General features: G+C 33.4%; 1 long non-coding RNA gene across 1 annotated transcript; it reads left to right on the forward strand.

The window, feature by feature from the left end:
- Positions 1-8,533: 8,533 nt before the first annotated feature.
- On the forward strand, positions 8,534-11,887 carry LOC140684195 (uncharacterized). Its single transcript, XR_012056125.1, has 3 exons — positions 8,534-8,908; positions 9,451-9,527; positions 11,816-11,887. It is a non-coding gene; the product is annotated as an uncharacterized lncRNA (long non-coding RNA).
- The last annotated feature ends 1,256 nt before the right edge of the window (positions 11,888-13,143 follow it).

Here is a 13,143-nt window from a genome sequence, read left to right on the forward strand (position 1 = left end):
TCTTACCATTCCACAGAACTTTCTTTAAAGCTAACACTGAGAAAGTTTGCCAGTTTTGGCTGTCTAGTAAATGACTGACATAGATGAAGTACACTCCCATAAGCAGCCATAGGCAAACAATTGTCTCTTACAAGCTGATTTCTTTTAGCGACTGTTGTTGTTCAAGCCCAGCTGGAGACGAAACATCACACGTAGATCAACTCCCTCTCTCTCTTCATCCTCCCACAGTGGAATGGGAAGGAGAATCAAAGTAAAAATTTTGTGTTCAGATAAGAATCGTTCAATAATTGAAAATAAAGTTATACAGTAATAAGAGTACATCGTAATAATAATAATAATAATAATAATGATCAAGTGATGCACAATACAATTTTTTTGGTACAGATTTGGTGTAAGGAAAATAATGACAAGCACTATAATGCAGCAGCAGCTTTAAGACTGTATCCTCCAAAGTAACTCAGAAAAGATGGATACCTTCAATGTACTGTTAGATTATCTGAAAATGAGCAGAGATCATTAAAAACCTGGAAATATGAAAACTGAGACATCTCTCTTTTCTCCAGATAAGAAGGGAAAAGTTATGTTCTTTTAAGGAGTATCTATTAGTCTGTAACCCTTAAACCTGGCAGGTCAGAAGTACTGAAATTAATATAAGAAGCTGGGCTTTTGTCACTCAGTTTAAGCATGCAATTTTGCTTAATAACTAAAAAGATTATGGCAAAAAAAAAATCAATGAATAAGCAGTAAGATAGATAAGACACTTGTAAAATCTTGACTCAGCAGTTTTAACTTGCAGGGATATAAGATCATATTATCTTCTTTTCCAGTACTACTGGCTTTACTGTCTACATAATTTTCTTCTACAATTTCAGGTATAGCTAACACTTAGAGAACACAGCAAAGGAAAGTACTACATTTGAAATACTTGGTTTTTTCTGGTTTTGAAATTAAATCATATGAAGTTAGAAATATTCTATTTCATACAGATAGATGACTAATTTAAAAATTAAAGGTTTATAGTCTGTAGAGAATTTATTTTATTTAAACCAATACAATTTAATCAATTCAACCTGGAAAACTATGTGTCTTTTTAGGTCTCAAATATACACATCTATTAGATTGCAGCTACCAATATCAACAAGAACTTTTAAAAACTTTCAAAAATAATAGGAATGAAATTGACATTTTCCTACACGGTTGAATTATAAAGATGCAAGTTAGTGATAAGAGAAGAAACAGCTTTAATCATAGACTGTGCACCTTTCTTAACATGGAATTAAGCTGTAGCAAGTAAATTGCCTTTAAAACATTCATAACCACCAGTATCTCTGTGCTAACAGTAAAGTGTGTTACTGAAAAAATATTAAAATACTGCCTAATAAGACAGATATTTTGCTGTTGTTTGTATAGATTAAAGGGTGTTTATTTGATTTGCTTTCTGCTGCTTATACATTTTGTCATGGAAAAATCTGTTTTCCTACAAAATATATAGTGTCAGCCATAATAGTGTCAGATGTTTTCCATCATATAGTTTACTCAGTTTATTGCAAACCATGCCTTTATGCAAATCGAGCAGTTAATGTTAATTTGGATATTTTTGTTTGATTTCTTTTTCACTTTCCTCCTGAAAATAATTTTTCTATCTACTTTTTAGTGGCTGTCTGACTTACAAGCTTCCCCATGAGCAGATAGTGCATGAAGCAGAACTGATCACTGCTCTTCCATGTGGTGAGAGGCCAGGAGTGCTTCTGCAGGGAAAGGTCCACCTTGAGACTTAGAGCAGATGTCATAACTTCCTGTTGGCTATTTTGTAGGGAAGTTGCTACTGCTTTGGAAGTTAGCAACAGTTCTTAGCATTTCATCACTGATACACCTATATGACTCTTATATCACAGCCATTAAGAAAATCATTTGCCTGGTGTCAGCAGTCCCTGTAGGGAAACCACCTGAGTAAAAAAATTGTTTTTCAGACCTGCTTTAGTGTCCTCATTATCTTTGAAAGTCCTGAAATTGCATAAAGCTGTAATTGCTTGATTGTTTAATCCATAACTTCAATCTCTACATTTTTAGCCATTCTACTTGCATGTTATTTCTAATTGGTGTAAGACTCTATCAGAAGAACCTCCAAAATGAAGACCAAAATGAAGACTAATAATGACAACAGCAACACACAATCTTGTCCTGAGTCTTTGCTCAGTAGCAGCTTAAGTGGAGATTGTAGGAAAGACAGGATTTTTTCCCTAAGAAATCAGTGTTTATATTGAGTAGTCAATGGAAGGATTAAGCAGAGATCGCTGAGACATAGTGAGAATTTAGTGGAAAATTTAGATTCAGAATAGGGGAAATATGAAAACTGAAAAATTTAGAAAATTTAGATTCAGAATAAAAATTTAGATTCAGAATAGGGAAAATGAGGAATAATGCAGGCAAACTATAGGTATTAGGGATGAAACTAGCTAATGGAGAGTCAGGTGTAGGAAGTAAAGAGAAACAGGAGTCAAATAAGATGAGAGTGAGGTGGACTTCATTAGGAAAGATAGCAGTATCTGTTTACAAAAGGTGCTGTAAACTCAGACTGCAATAAAACAGTCTTTCTTCTCCAGTATTACCTACAAAATGAGGCTCTTCCTTGGGAGAGAAGTAATGTGATAGACATGAATTTCTTCATAGGCTTTCAGTGCCTTTCCTTTCAGTATCATTTTTAGTCCATAGAGAGCTGTCTGGTGTTTGATGAAGCTTTTGTTATAAGCACAGCTGTGAAATGAAAAGAAAATAAGAACCCTGATAATCACTTTGCAGTAGACCTGTGTGTGACAGTTACATGAAGCAGTGAGTGAAGAACTCTGAAAATATGGATGAAGAAATATGAGACTTGCTGACCTCTTTAAGTCTTTTAAAGACTTTTCCTGCGAAAAGGAATAATTCTTCACATAAGCATCTGAGAATGAAATTATTTCAGATAAGGCCTGTGCCTTTTGACATATTGAAGTATCCCTAATTCCATAAAAGGTGAATTAGAAAATCATATTTGAGTGGCCAACTGAATTGAGATAAAATGCAGTTTAAATAAAATGCAATTGTCTATAATGAGAAAAGTGGTTGCCCTAACTGCAGATGACTACTTTAAGTCAAATCACTAACAAATTGTGTTAGTTAAAGTATAGGACTAAAATGCTTTTTGGGTAGTATCAAAATCCCTTGAAATGTTTCTTAATAGCATATGCCTTGCTCTTGTTCACATCCTACAAGAGATTATAGGAAAGACAGAAATGATAACATTTCTTAGTATAACTTTTAATTGAAATACTATTACTCAATCCTACTAGGATTGGCTTGTCAAGTCTATAAAATTGAGATATGAGTAAGGAGTTATATCGCTGCATATTGCTTCAGTCTCTAATGTGCTTCAGAAGAAAATAATGTATAGCATTACTGGTATTCTTGTCATAGTGTACACACAAAAAATACTTACCTGAGGACATGAGTAAAGTAGAAAATAAGTAAAATTAAATATTGAAGTGCCTGTGCTTTTTAATCCTTCTTTTTGATCCAGGAATATAAGAATACTGTTTGAGTAAAAAAAAATAAAAAAAAAAATAGTAGAGAAAATGAATCACAACTGGCTAGATATTTCTTTTCTTAAAAGCAAAAAGTTCGTAGTAGAATTACACTGAAATCATATTAAACCTTAAAAATTTATACCCCAGCTTTGCCTCTTAAAAGCACTAACTTTCAGTTTTATTCTGTTTTTTGTTGTGGGTTTTTTGTTTGTTTTCTTTTTGGTTTTGGAGTTGCCTAGGCATCCCTCTCAGTTAATATTTTACCATAGCAAACTTAGTCTTGGAAGGGAGTTAAGCCTGACCTTTCAGAAGTCTCTACAGATTCTGCCTCTCAGCATCAAATTCTGGCATCATCTACTCGTTTCATAGTCACTTTTATGTTTCTCCTTTTTAATACTTTATTTTCTCCTTACATGTTTTTCTTCTCTCTTCTCCTGCTGCTTGTATTATCTCTAGTCCAACAGGTTCTCAGCTGCAGTTTTCTTTGTTTCCTCTGTTTGTCTAGTAGCTCTTTTGAATCCATCCCAGTATTTCTGGACTGTTCTCATGGTATTTGGTCTCCTTTTAATCAATGCCTTTCTTATTTAAAAGCAAGGTATTCTCAGAATTGACCTGAGGAGTACTTTTCTCTTACTGTGACCAAACAGCTAAGTAATTTTCCACCTTTTCTGAACGAACATCTGTAGTCCTGCTGTCTATCATTCCAGTGATGATCTAATAGACTCAGAATGTCAAAGAGAACAAAGACAGACAGAATGTAGCCATTCTATCAAAGACTTAAAGCAAACATAGTAAAATATTATTTGTTTAACCATTTTGGAACTTAGAGACTGTATAATGGATTTTGACTTATGGTAAAACCTTTTTTTCACTCATTAACATAAATTAGTAATTCTAATATACGCATAGTATTTGTCTCAGAAACTCATATGGACATAGACCAGCTCTGAAATACCTCCTTTCATTCATCTACTACTGAGCTGGGAAGTAACCTGTAAACAACTTTTACGTCAAATATTCAAAACTATGCCTTATAAAAGAATCTTCTAAACTTGTTTAAACTCAGAATTGTCCTACATCTATATTCCTTCCACTTCCTTTCAAATAAAAAGAGGTTGAGTAACTAGATATTTAAATGTGATTTGATTTGAATATCAGATTATTGAGTTAGGAAACAAAGACCTCATGCAGAGAATATCCTGCTGCTGGTCTGCTTAATAGCCAAGTGTTAAAAGGAATCCTGTAAAATTATACAAATATATGTCTTCCTAATACAAAATGTTCTAAAGATTTTTAAAAATATTTTCTCAAATCTTCTATTCTGAATTAACTCTAATTTGTTTTAACTCTAGAGGATATTTTAAACTTCATTTAATAATCTTTTGACTTTATCACTTCTAGTTTCTTCAGAGTTTTGTCAGAATGTTTTAACTTTAATATTTCAAATTATCTCCTCTGCCTGGAGAAAAGTATCAACCTGTAAGGTAATTAGACCTGATGCATTCATGAATGGGCTGATTAGCCTTAACACATTAAGTTGCTGTTGTGAACTACCTGCAAACTGGTTACAATATATAGTAGTTACACTGATCTTTCTTGCACTTGATGAAAATTCTTTTTAAGTCATTCTGCCATCTCATTCCTGCAATCTTAGTAAAACCCTGTCAATCAAACATAAAAAAGACTAAATAAAATGTACAAACTGACACAAAGACTTGAAGTAATAAGAGCATGTATGGTTAGAAATTTCCTGCCTTTTTTTTTTTTTTTTTTTTTTTTTTTCTATTTGGTTGGGTTTTTTGAGGAGATACACTGTTGCCCCAAAACTGTCAATTCATATTTGTATTTGTCAATTTTCTTTCTCTGGAGTTGAATAATCTAGAATTCAAATGTTACTGTATATTAAACAGAGGTATTTCTAGTCAAGATAGTCTGATACCATCTCTAAACTGTTCTGGATCTTTAAATATGATGCTGTGCTGCTCATCTTTCTCTTCTATGTCTGTAGTCAGCTCCATAGCAAAGAAGCCAGAATCACAGGCTGAGAATAGAAAATGAAGGTAAAAGACACCACAACTAAAGCTCCCGTGAAGCACTGGCAGTTCAGACAGACAGGCCTCTAGTGCCTCAAACTTATATTCTACCTTGTTTATCATTTCCCACTATCAATTCAATTCAACAAGATATGAGCTTAGTCCTACTAATACCAAAAGTATGAATTTATGCTAGCTTTACCATTCCACTTTAAAGATCAGTGTCAGTGTGGGTTCTCCCTGGTCAGCTGTTCTCATATTCTCAGAGTGAAAGAACAGAGCACCATTTTGTCTATTCCTGGCACACTTTACAAAACACTATATCAGTAACGCTTCATGGCTAATTGTATCAAAGGCAGCTGCAAGACCCAAACAAATTAGTTTGAAGCCTAAACTCACTGCCATTGCCAAGAGGAGATAAGCAGACAATAAAACATTGAAATTCTCCTGACATATGTGCTGATTAAGGTTGAGGACTCCAGGTATCAGCAGGGACTGGGATAATTATATCTATGCCTATAGATTATTTCTTTCTACATGGTCCCCCTAGAGAGGAGCTGGTATATTGATTTACTAACCTAAGGATTCAAAAAGGCTGCTTGTTTCTCTTGGAACTCAATCAAAACTTGAGGCATATTTCCAGGGCATGAATCAGAAACTAAGGAAAGAAAAACTGACACAAAAACCCCAGCAGTGCAAGTTCTGCATTTTTCTTATACAAGTTTATCTTTGTTCAAGAAACAAGTGGGAAAATGTCTCACAAAAATTTGGTTCAAGATCTGCTGCTAATGTAATCCTATATGAAAAAGGAAAGAATTACCTGTGCTATAACAGCCAGTTGATTGGAATTTCCCATGTATTAGTATTGAATCTAGTTTTGTTGCACAAGAAATATATGTGGTTTACTATTTCTAAACCTAGTTGATCCATCAAACAGTGAAGAGAGCAGTTCTTATTCCACCCCATTTGGATGGAAATGACCCCTTTCACATTGAAAGTAGGTTATTTCTATTATATAAACTTCTTTCAAAATTATTAAGAATATTACTATTACAGAATACTAAATGTGTGTATATATGACATATAATCAGTAACCTGATTTTGATTTTCTGTCTGTGACTTGACTGTCAATATTGCAAGATCTCATCCTACATTCACCCACAGTTTCTCCCTAAGAAAAGATGGTTTTAACCATGCAGTTAACATCCTCCATGGTATTGAAAAGCTAAGGGCATATTTAAAATATTCATATACCTGTTATTTACAGTGTTTATTTGGACACAAGAGGAAATAGATGAAAGGAGGGATTTGGCTAAGAATGTCTGTGTGTGAATCAACACATTCAGGTAACCAGGGCAACCACCAAGCCACAGCCAAAATGCAAGGAGTAGGATTATTCCATTGCCCAGGCATGGGACTCCAGCTCTGCTAGGCTCAGCTCATCCTGGCAGAAGGGGGGCACTGCCTGCCCTGATATATCAAAGGGCTGTGTGCACCCACAGTTCATCTCAAGGCTGTGCTTCTGTGATCTCTCTCCCAGCACGAGGCTCAAGCCTGTCTATGACAGTGTGTTATCTCTACATGAGAGTCCTACTTCTCAAAAGAGGCAGAGAATGAGCAACACTAAGCATAATAAATTGAGTTTTCCTACACGAACATTTTTAGCAGCAAGGTGCAAGTTAACTTTGAGCAAAACTACTCCTTCCTCCTCACAAATTTTAGGATTTTAACCCTTGACTCCCAACAGTTGTTCACAGAGTTTACATCTAATTCATACCTTGAAGATTCCTGTGTGCCACCATTATGGATGAAAGCAGGCAAGTCCTTGTGGATCTGTGACTATGTGCATCTCTGGAATACACACACATGCTTAAACAGGGAATGCACTATCTAGAGTTTCAATAGCTATAGAAATTCTCTTCAGGACAGAAATGTTTCCCTTACAGTTAGACTACCTCAGTAGTCAAGCTCAATCTATGTGAATAATTTATCTCAAAAATAGGTCTATATATCATCAGTCTAAAGTAAAATATAATTTAGAACAAAAAAAGTGAGATTTAGCTTTATTGTTATCTTTTATCTCCAAGTTTTTTGATATTGAAAAATTCCCTTAATACTCCTGGGTTTCCAGGATTTATGAGTTTAATTGATGATAATGCTAATGCAATGCATGTTTTCAGAATGAAAAGTTTTCTTGAATAAGTGGCAATATTATTGGAAAACTCAAAATTATCACTAAAACTTAGAGAACATTGAATGAGAAATTCAAATGATTTCTCCTTGATTATGTCTAAATAGGATTTGCAAACTGAAGATGCAGTAGTGAGGATATCTGTACATTAGAAAAAATATGTGTGAATATTCTTATATAATGAAGAAGGAATCCTATTTGTAGTTATCTACCTGAAGAGAAAAGAAATAAAACTTTTAGGTATTCTATTTTGATAGATAAAATATATATTATATATATAAAATGAATCTTTCAGATATTACATTTAGATATTTTAGATTTTATTGTCATGTGGTTCTTATATAACCTGGAGAGCTTAACTAATGCTTATAAAAATGTAGGTAAAATCTAAATATATGTGACATAGAGGGATCAAATAGATGACCTCTTAAAAACATTCCAACACTGTTTTCTTTAAGCTTGTCTATAGTCCTGCTTCCAAATCTTCTGATGCTATAAGAAGTTTTTATTTCTTAAACTCCTCAAGTTGTCTTGAATCATGAAGAATTCTGTTTGATTTTGACCTATAAACACACGTACAATTTATATATTTTATTTGCAGGTAAAATACTGTAATACCCATGGCAGCTATTTTTGGAAAATAACTACAAACAAACATATTTATAATTGGCCAGTAGAAAAAATAAAATTGAGTGGTAGTTTGTTAAGATTGGGAATTCAAGCACATATTCACAAACACACATGTGCAGAATTTAACCAAGGTTTTATTTTAAAGTGATGCTTCTTGCTTGGTTGTGATATTAATATTCACACATCTTCCTGAGCTGTCATATAATTTATATTCTTAACAAATCAAAAAGGCTAGCAAAACTAGATGTCAAATGTTCTAATCTCTGACTCTAGCTCCTGAAATAGAATTTCAATCAGCACAATCTATATTTTATGAAAACTTGTATTGTATAACCAGAGCCTTAACCCACAACTAACATATAACATGGCAATATTTTTGTTTGCTGGGAGAAATCTAGTTTTTCTGCTGATGTTAAAGGATAATTTACAAGTCCTGTTTCCAGACATTCATTTTCATCATTGCTGATCTCACTGCTTATGCTTTTACAAAGCAGGTAAGTAAATACTTCATTGCCTATAGTTCATACCTCACAGAGAAGAGGATTGAAAATTCAATTTTTGCAAAATGGAAGAGAACAAAACTTGTGAGGAGTAAAATAGTGTGCTTTTTTTTCACAAAGATATTCTAAAAGACAGAATGAAAAGAAGAAATGCAAGCTTTTGGTGTTAATAGCATGGTGTAACTAACAAAACCCAATTCTATAAGCAAGCATTTCTTATTGTATCTTAATTTTGCAGTAAAATTATAGATGTACATATGAACTATATTTTTAACTGAAAATTATAATAGTTTACGTATTTGCGTACAATTTTAGAGTGAAATATTTAAAAATAATTTTTCTCTAATTTATGTGGAAACAGAATTGACCTATGAGCTCAGGATGGCTTACCCTGAAGTGGTGGCACTCTGGTATCACATGCCTGCATCATCAGGTGCTGGTCACCATGACATTTTTTCTGACTTACCTGTAATTCTATGTCAAGGGAACATTATAAATATCAGAGTCTAAAGGAAATGTCTCTTCCCTCTGTGCAGGTGGAATTTGTTTTCCCTTCAGATTTCTATCTTCCACAATTCTGTACTGGCACACTTTCGCTGTGGTAGGTTTGGAGGTAAGACTGAAGAACCAGAACTTGGTCGCTGTGTTCTGTGCCATATCTTGAGAATGAGGTCAGACAAAGAATGTATTAGTATGGAATGTTAATTAATATGGAATCTTGCCTACCTACCCAGACAGGGAAGTTCTGTAACAGGCACCTACCCAAATCCTGTCTGAGAAGAAGACCTAAGATCTAGGGAAAAGTAACCTCCCTACAGGTGAAAAATTTGGGGTTGTGTGGACACTGTGATTTTCTATAGATTTTGAGGGCTTTTCAGTTTCAGACTAATGCAATTATCAAAGTACAGTGTTGCTAAGGCAACCTCCTAGAACATTCCTTCCCTGAGGTCCACAGAAAACCCCAAGGAGCAAAGAAAGCAGTTAATTCCTACCTACTGTGCACTAAAACTTTAATTTTTTCTGGAATCTAATGTATTTTTTTTCACATCTTTGAGCTCATTTACTTGCAAAGAAAAATAAGGAGAAAAGAAAAATCCTCCTTAACATTCAGGAAAATGTCTCACATACTATCATGTCCCTGAATGTTTTCTATTGCAAAAATCATACATCTCTTCTGACCTTGTTGTCTTTGTTTTGTTACATAAATTATTCAGTTTTGATATGTTCTATAGGTCAGACACTGAACAAAAACCATTTCAGAGACTTAAAAAATCAAAAGGAATCTTGCTTTTTTTTTTTTTTTTCCACCCTGCAATTTTTTCAAATACAGGCTACTGCAGAAGTTGATTAAATACACAATATCCAAATAAAGTAAGCACTTTAGAATGAATTAAGTCTGTGTTAAAGCTAGAATACTCTAGGGGTTTGCAACTCAAAGAATGGAAATTAGCCTGGAATGGATATTCCCTGCTTGGATATGAAAAAAAATTAATTAGAATTATCATTAACAAACTAGCTTAGTACCTAAGTTAGGTAATCTCATATGGTTTCCAACATGTATTTGCCTGTCAGAAAGACACCTTCACTTTTTTATCACACATAATTTTTGATTTAACCAGTCCAAGCAACATAGCTCATTCAGTATGTGACATTTTCAGTTCACTTATTTTAAATGAAGCACAGTGGAAAACAGATTTTTATTGAACTACCAAGAGACCACAATACACAGATTCATTTTAGTGGTTTTGCAGATGTCTTTTTTGTCCATTTCTCCTCTCTTTACACTCCTTTAGCTGCTGCTCAAGAGAAAACATCCCTTTAGGGAAGAAAATTCAGGTTTTACTTTCGCATTAGTTTTAACATACCCATTAAAGTCTGTGGTGCATTAAATACATTAAGAGTTTTAAAATAGTAGTTTGCAGCCTCAATGAACTCTTGAACAAGGCTGTACGGCTATGTTAGATTATCTAGCTGCAATTAGCTTTGCTATTTTTTCTCCATATTATTATCTGACAGTTCTCAAACTGCCACTACCCCGGTACCTTTAGTGCCATATCCTTACCAGGCTTATTAATAGACCTTTCCCAGACCTTTCCCCTCCACTCTCCAATTAGACAATTTCTTGTCTATATTTTTCATGTCTCCACTGTAAAAAAAGATAGTTAACCAGTATGCTGGAAATCAAGTATACTAATTTGCACAAATTCTAGAAAATACTAGTTCCTTGGATGTTTTTGTAGAGAATAAAGAGAAGAAGCACTATTATTTCCAAACTATGGTCTTCAATTTTACCAGGTTTTTGTTCTATTTTATTATCTATTTTTTTTATTCTTATTCTCTTATCCTCATATTCTTGATAAGAACACAAATCATTTAGCTTTGCTGCTATCACAGATGCAATTCAGATAAAAGGCAGAGAAAGCAAACTATAAAGTTGTTGTTCAAGTGAAAATATAAATAAAGTAATAAAAAGATGCACAAGGTATCCTCTTCATATTTTTCTTTTCTCTATTTCCATCCTTTGATTTTTGTGTGTCTTCCCCCTCCCTGCCTTCTCTCTCTCTTTTCTACTTAAAGGAAAGAGCCAAAAGAGATGGAGAAAATTTAATTTTTTATTTATGAATATTTGCAATTACTTTTGTGCCAAAATCTGAAAAATCTGAAATTTGACAGGATTGGTCATGGAAATGAAAGATTTAGTGAATTAACTAGAGGATAGGTTGTTCTTCTCTATCCCAAAGAACATGAAACTTAATTAACAAACATATTCTGTTAATCTCGGAGTCCCACCAAATTACTTGAGAATTTTGGCCTTAATGTTGATTGTTGGTGATGTTTGTGCTTATTTGTTTTTGAGATTTTTTTCTCTTTTTGATTTGATTTGGTTTTTTGCCTTTACAGTCCATTTAATCCTCCTACATAGCCTATTGAAATAATGATCTGGAATGTGCAACACCCCAGTAACAGCCAAAAGTAAGTGTGTCCTCAATAAGCAATATATTAGCACAACCAAGAAGAAGCAGCAGAACAGTTTGAAAACGTCAAACAAGAATTACCTTGACAAAGTTATGCTGAAAACTGCAGAAGCTACAGTAATTTAATGGACAGAGCAGGGTCCATGTTCAAAGATAAATTTGTAAGCATTTTCCTAGAACTTCAAAACAACATTCCTCAGCAGCTGGAGTCAACTATTTTTCATCTTCATGGCACCTAAAAGTTTTATCTCTTATATAATCAGAATTTTGTAAAGCCAAGATATGAGATTTGGAAATGAGAATTTAAGTTTTATTCCTTTAGGTTTATCACTCCATAAAATCTGTACACTACAGCAATGACCTTGAGCTGCTGCACTAATTACTGTGTATATAGAATTTGAACTTCTCATACGAAACTTCTGAGAAGAGATGCAAAATAAATCATCGTGATATGGTCTCCAGTTTATCCCTCAATTAAATAAATAAATAAATAAATAAATATCCCCTTAGATTACTCTTAGGTTACATAGGAAACATCTCTAATTAAGGAACATTGCGGTGAATATTCATTCCTTTCTTTTTTCAGCTTAGGATCTTCAGATTGATACCAGTTTCTCAAGGAAAGAAGAGATTTGAGCAAGTGTCAGGAAAGAAATGAAAGATAACTAAATCATCACACTGAAAATGTGTGATTTTAATTTAAAAATAAATTAATTAATAATTTTGAATGGAAAGTGCCTCTGTCTACAAAGACAAAGCAGGATTATAACTCTTAAAATTTGTATCACTGTTGTTGGATAAGTTTAATAAAGCGGTACAAATTTTACAACAGATATCAGAAAAAGCTAAATTATTTCAAGGATTATGAAAATAAAGGAAATGCTGAAAATTAGAAAAATGGAAATAGTTTTATGTATGCTGCAAGTGCTTGCCGGTAATAAAAAGGGAAACATTTTAAAATATTTTCTCTGATATATACATATCTATATACAGTGTTCCTTCTTTGGCAAAGGTAGTTTATAGTTAGAGTTGGGGTTTTTTTACATATAAATTTCAATTTTTCTAAACCCACTATATAACTTCAATTTTATTGCATGTAAGACAGAATCATAAAAGGTATATGACATTAGCTCAAATGCCAGCAGGTTTACGGTTACTGATTGAAAGCAAGTGACATAAAGTATCAAATGAGAAACCCCTTGAATTCATTTAAGAAAACCCAGCCTTGACAAAAAAAACCTGTTGTTGGTTGTC

Source organism: Taeniopygia guttata, chromosome 5, assembly GCF_048771995.1.
Source record: "Taeniopygia guttata chromosome 5, bTaeGut7.mat, whole genome shotgun sequence".
In the NCBI taxonomy this organism is placed as follows: Eukaryota; Metazoa; Chordata; class Aves; order Passeriformes; family Estrildidae; genus Taeniopygia; species Taeniopygia guttata.